This window comes from Musa acuminata, chromosome BXJ1-9, assembly GCF_036884655.1.
Source record: "Musa acuminata AAA Group cultivar baxijiao chromosome BXJ1-9, Cavendish_Baxijiao_AAA, whole genome shotgun sequence".
Taxonomy (NCBI): Eukaryota; Viridiplantae; Streptophyta; class Magnoliopsida; order Zingiberales; family Musaceae; genus Musa; species Musa acuminata.
Window position 1 is genome coordinate 9842709 of NC_088335.1, and position 6022 is coordinate 9848730.

At 39.2% G+C, this 6022-nt stretch overlaps 3 non-coding genes across 3 annotated transcripts; all 3 read right to left on the reverse strand.

The window, feature by feature from the left end:
• Positions 1-512: 512 nt before the first annotated feature.
• Positions 513-584, reverse strand: TRNAD-GUC (transfer RNA aspartic acid (anticodon GUC)). Its single transcript has one exon. It is a non-coding gene; the product is annotated as a tRNA-Asp (tRNA).
• Positions 585-2373: 1789 nt separating this feature from the next.
• Positions 2374-2445, reverse strand: TRNAD-GUC (transfer RNA aspartic acid (anticodon GUC)). The gene has a single exon. It is a non-coding gene; the product is annotated as a tRNA-Asp (tRNA).
• Positions 2446-5394: 2949 nt separating this feature from the next.
• Positions 5395-5466, reverse strand: TRNAD-GUC (transfer RNA aspartic acid (anticodon GUC)). The gene has a single exon. It is a non-coding gene; the product is annotated as a tRNA-Asp (tRNA).
• Positions 5467-6022: the final 556 nt, after the last annotated feature.

Sequence of the window (6022 nt, forward strand, 5' to 3'; positions counted from 1 at the left end):
ACAAATTTCACAAATTGAACCTCAATCATCTCGTGATGTCAAGTTATCGACAGACAATATATGCTTAAGGATATATCTATTCCGAAGTCTAACGATAAACACTCTTACTCATCTGAGTCGATAATATCTCAACTTTGATAGATCAATCATTTCTTCAAGTCAGTTATTTCTTCAAGATGACTATCCTTTTAAAGTAATTATATTTTGAGCTCATGTTATAACACCTTTGCAAAAACAAAAAAAAGAGAGTCATTTATATATATTTGTAAGAAAATTGTTAATAGAGAAATGGATGATGAATTTGATGGGTTGATGAGCTTCACCTCATTATTCCTGGAAAAAGCATCCTTACAAGAGTGATGGAGAAGACGGACGGGTAAAGTCTGACTGGTCAACACGAGTTTAGTAGAGGCGCCAATAACACCGTTAGTAATATATAATTGCAAAACATTATAATGTAACGTTGGTATCATAAACTTGCCATAGTATAATATAATAAGCCAAAAAAGAAACGCCGTTGCCGGGGATCGAACCCGGGTCACCCGCGTGACAGGCGGGAATACTCACCACTATACTACAACGACTTTGATATTTAATTATATAGAAACTTATAAGAGGCAATAAAATAGCATTATAATTAATACGGATGCCGACTTTTAGAGAGATGGTGAAGACCAGAGGCGGACGAGGATCCACAGGGAGAGAGTGTTGTGCTTAGTGGTGGGTAGAAGGATCCTAATATTTTTATGATAGGAATAGCGAGAATATAAATATTGATAAGAATCATAGTGAGATTATTTTTTATTATACAAAGCAAATGATAAGAGAGGTCTATGGAAGGCAAGTCATTCTGGAAGCGATAGAATCGACATTTTTCCATGAACGATGACCTCCATAGATCCTTTATCGAGATGGACCCTCTTCCCGATCAAGATTGAGATGAAAAGGAAGGAGTGCAACTCGGTTTATCTAGGCGATGAGTGAGCTTATATGTTTACTTTTCATTTAAGTTTACTTTTAATTAATAATATATATTTTTTATTAGAGTGTTTAAAAAAGATTAGAAAGTATAAAATGATATTAAAGTTGGGCATTGGTTATGGAATTTTAATTTACCATATAGACTTAAAAATGATTAATTTAAAATTTAGATTTAATTATTCCAGTGTTAAACCTAATATATGCTAGCAAACATGTATCACAAGTAGTTAAATGTTAATATATGCATAAGAATAAATCTATCCCACACACCCCAACTCACTCAAGTTGACAATGTCTCGACCATGATAGGTCAACCACTTTTTGAAGTTGATCGTGCCCTCAAGATGACCACCTCTCTAAAATAACTATATTTTTTAATTTAACTATAGCAATAAAATGATCATGTTGATCCAATCTAGACCTTAGTAGATTGGGTCCTAAAACAATTATATTTTTCAAGTTAGTTGTAACGTTAAATTATTATATCATTTAAGTCGGATATATCTTAAAAATGATCATATCCTTTCATATTATTATGTTAATCAAATCTGGAGCTTAATAGATTAGGCTCATGTTACTAAACTTATGTAAAAAATAAGAAAATGAGAGTCATTTATATATTTTTAAAATAGAGTTATTACAAAGAAATGTATAGTGAATTTGATGGGTTGATAAGCTTGACCTTTATGAAAAATGCATCTTAAGAAAGAGTCAAATGGAGAAAAAGTTACTCTATCAATGGCTTTAAACATCATGGTTTCAATGATTGATAACCAAAAAATCTAAAATGATATTTTCTTATCTACTCTAAATAGAATCCTCATGTAAGTCAAATAAGACATTAGTAGATATCAAATAGCGATGAACAAATTTTACAAATTAAACCTCAATAATCTCGTGATGCTAAGTTGTCTGCAACTAGGTTGTCTATGGGTAATATATGCGTAAGGACAAATCTATTCTGAAATCTAACAATAAACACTCTTACTCATTTTAGTCGGTTGTATCCTCAAGATCATCCCTTTAAAGTAATTATTTTGGGCTCATGTTATAAAAATAAAAAAATAAGAGTCATTTATATATTTTTTTAAGAAAATTATTAATAGAGAAATGGATGATGAATTTGATGGGTTGATGAGCTTCACCTCATTATTCCCGGAAATAGCAACCTTAGAAGTGCGAAAGAAAGAAAAGCTTACATGTGTTGTGGTCAACAAGATAGTTGGTATCATAAACTTGCCATAGTATAATATAATAAGGACCTCATTATTCTAGGAAAAAGCATCCTTAGAAGAGCGAAAGAAAGAAAGGCTTACATGTGTTGTGGTCAACAAGATAGATGGTATCATAAACTTGCCATAGTATAATATAATAAGCCAAGCCAAAAAAAAACGCCGTTGCCGGGGATCGAACCCGGGTCACCCGCGTGACAGGCGGGAATACTCACCACTATACTACAACGACTTTATTATTTAATTAGATATAGATATTTATGAGAGGTAAAATATACTGACCTAAAAGAGGAACTCGATTAGCTCCGTTAAGGCAGAGACTGTGAACAAGCAGCAGCGCGACGGCATGAGATGAGCGTTGATAAAGCGGCCAGCAGCTTGACGGCGACGAGATCCCGGAGGAAGGAGGACTCGGCTATGCTCAAAGAAGATCAGCCTTTGCATAAAGGAAACAAGCGGAGGCGGGGGAATCCGTGGCCACAGGGAAGAGCGATGGAGGGGAGGAGAAAGGGAAGAGAGATCCCTTCTGATTTGGTAGCGGGGAGGCGTCCGGCTTCGGCCACTGGTCGAGGACATCGACGAGGGCGGCGACCTCTGGCGAGGCTATCGTCGATGGTGAAGGCCGGAGGCGGAGGGCGATCCACGAGAGGAGGCTGCGCTCAGCGACTGTCGTCAATGGAGAAGACCAGAGGCGAACGCGGATCCGCGAGGAGACGGTGTTGTGCTGTTGGCAGAGATCCTAATATTTTTATGGAAGAATATAGATATTGTATCACTTTTTATTATATATATAAATAATTTTTAAAGATAAATTAACCATTAAATATTAATATTTTTAATTTAATAAATTAACAAAAGACCTCTTTTATATGGCCACGCCAATTGGGTCGGATGTTTAAGCTCCATCTGTCGGATATTACAGAAGTATCATGTCACCATTATAACTATATTCGGGTTTCGATTGATCATCGATTTTAATCATATTATATCATTTAAATTTTTGCATCTGATTAAATCTTTTATAGAATTACATCCCTGTATTAACGTGATATACTAAGTTCGATCAATCAAAATGATAAATGTAATCACTCTACTATTATTTTTGTAGCAACAAAACACAACCAGTCCTTTTGTGGTAGTATGAATTATCTATAGCATGATGAACCTTGAATTGATAAGCCACTTCTTTTATTCCCTCATAATAAGAGAAAGACTGTTCTTTTGGGTTTAATGACAGCATCAATATTAAACGCCAAGTTGTAAGACTAGAAACAGTTCTCGAAGGCCAAGAAAACCGTAACCCATATGACCTACCAAGCAGCATGGCAGACGGCGGTCATAATTCGCTGTCAGTGCTACCATCTGTTCATCCTCGATGGACGACGACGACCACCAGAACTGAGATTTGGAAGACTTGGAAAGTCCAAAGGAGTTCAACGTTTAGTCCACAACTAGTGCGCCGCTTCTGGAGGATAAGATGTTCCTCCCACTTCGGCCTTGGGAATCCGAAGGGAGTGTTGGGTGGACTGCGGTTTGGAAGTCAGGAAGGAGGCAGTGATGGTTTGTTGAAGAAGGCCAAGCACTGGGGTCAAAGTTCTATGGCAGATCGGACCTCTTGACCTGTTGCATTCCAAGTGCTGGACTTGGACCCAGTAAAAACGATGGAAGGGATGTTTCCTGGTTCCCCTCCAATGGCGGAGAATTCTTGACCCAGTAAAAATGATTAGTAAGAAGAAAGCCGTTCACTTGCGGACGGCCAAGAAAAGGCTTGTGCGTGAAGACTACGCCTCTCACTTTGGGCGTCGAGTCAACTTTTGTTCTTGAAACAGGAAAAAAGGAAACCTTTTTTGACTTCATCACTCAAAATGAACAGCACAAATCTGAAATCTCCACTATCCAAACACAGCAAGTCAGCACTCGAAGAAGATATGCTTGAGTGAGTCTTGACAGAGATGACAAATAAAACAAGGATCAAGCTAAGAGTGGAAAAGCTTAGACCACTAGTTAGATGTAAATAATGTATTCCAAGTCAGCTTCCAGCCTGGCCATATAGCCTTCTTGTTACTATGGACTTATATGCTCCTTTCATCGTATGTAACCCTTAGGGATTTTTCGTCCATAGCCACTGATAAATACCATAAATCAATTCCATCAAGAAAGAATAAAAAATATGTGACCATTTCCATATCAACATAAGTAGGTCAATAACAAAGGGGAGTATCTACTTTTGTGGACGATGAACATTTTATTTTTTTGGATATTTCTTTTACCCATATTTTGTTGATGGTGTAGCCTCGGGCCATTCGGAACTTGCTGGTGACCCCGACGATGCCCCTCTCCATCCTCTCCGTCAGAAATGCCCTGCCTAAGATGGAGAAGCTGCTCCCGTTGTACTTTCCGGCGGTGAACACGAAGTTTAGCGCCGAGAGGTAGGCCGGACTCTCCAAGGATGCCTGCACAGTAAGCTCCCGCGCTTTCCCGATGAGCTTGGAACTCGACTGGGGCCCTTCCCTCAGTATGTTTTCGCCCACCCCGATACTCCCGAAGGTGTTGTTGCCGGGAGGGCTGACGACGCCGACGGTCGTCGCATTCGAGCCACCGTAGTAGTCGTAAAAGTAGAAGCGGAGATGGGTTATCTTCTCTCTGTGTTCATGGCTGCTTCTCGCAATGGCAACAGTGGCAAAGAGGAAGAGGGGGAGGAGGAGGAGAGGGAAGGACGGAGATTGCGAGGAGGCCATGGAGAACCCTCTGCAGGAAGTGAACAGGTGGATGGGGGATTGGGTGGAGAGGCATGAGGGTCTTGTGGGCTTTTGTAGACGAAGTAGTAGACGTACAACGGTGTTCTTCGTTCAACTATCAAATGCAAGTTCGCCTCACTACCACCTCAAACATAACACTCGGTACCACGAGAAGATAGAGGAGACGAACCATTGGCAGCTTCCTTACTCTAAAGAACAATGTACTAATGTAGAACAAGCTGCAAGCAGAGCCGCGTTAATTGCAACAAAAAGCAGCTCAAGATGTTGCATCGTCCTCCATGACGAGCTCGGCCATCCGGAACTTGCCTGTGCCCCCGACGATGCCCCGCTCTATCCTGCCGGTGAACACGAAGTTTACCGCCGACAGGTAGGCCGGCCTCTCCAAGGACGCCTACATAGCATTAATAACAACCACAAAAAAACGCCGTTGCCGGGGATCGAACCCGGGTCACCCGCGTGACAGGCGGGAATACTCACCACTATACTACAACGACCTGGTTATTTAGCTTGCATCAAATATAATATATATTATATAATTTTTGTGATGGTATTTGCTTTTCGGTAAATGAGAAATTTAATCACTGATTTAGGTCTTTATTTGCTCTCCTGATTGTGAATTACCTATAGAAATTTGTCCCTTGATGCACATAATAATATCATATTATCAAACTGTAAGAAAATAATGAAATGGTTAGGGAATGACATTTTAACTTAGTAATCGAAACCACATACGTTCATCCTCCATTGGACCAAAATTTTTCTAAACATATATTAGAAGATAAAAAGATCGTAGATTATATTGTGGCATGGCAGAGGGTGAACATCTTGCTCTATCAGTGCTACCATGGAATATTAATATCTTTAAATCAATAAATTAAGAACAAGGCCTCTTTCATATGGCCAAATGGGCCGGTTGGTTAAGCTTCATTTTGTGTTAGATCACATCTTAATTAGAGTTGTATTGGATCAGATTTTAGTGAAGAGCTCAAACGGATGGGTTTAATTCAAAGAGTTATAAGGGATTGATCCAATACTTTGATATCCTCTTTT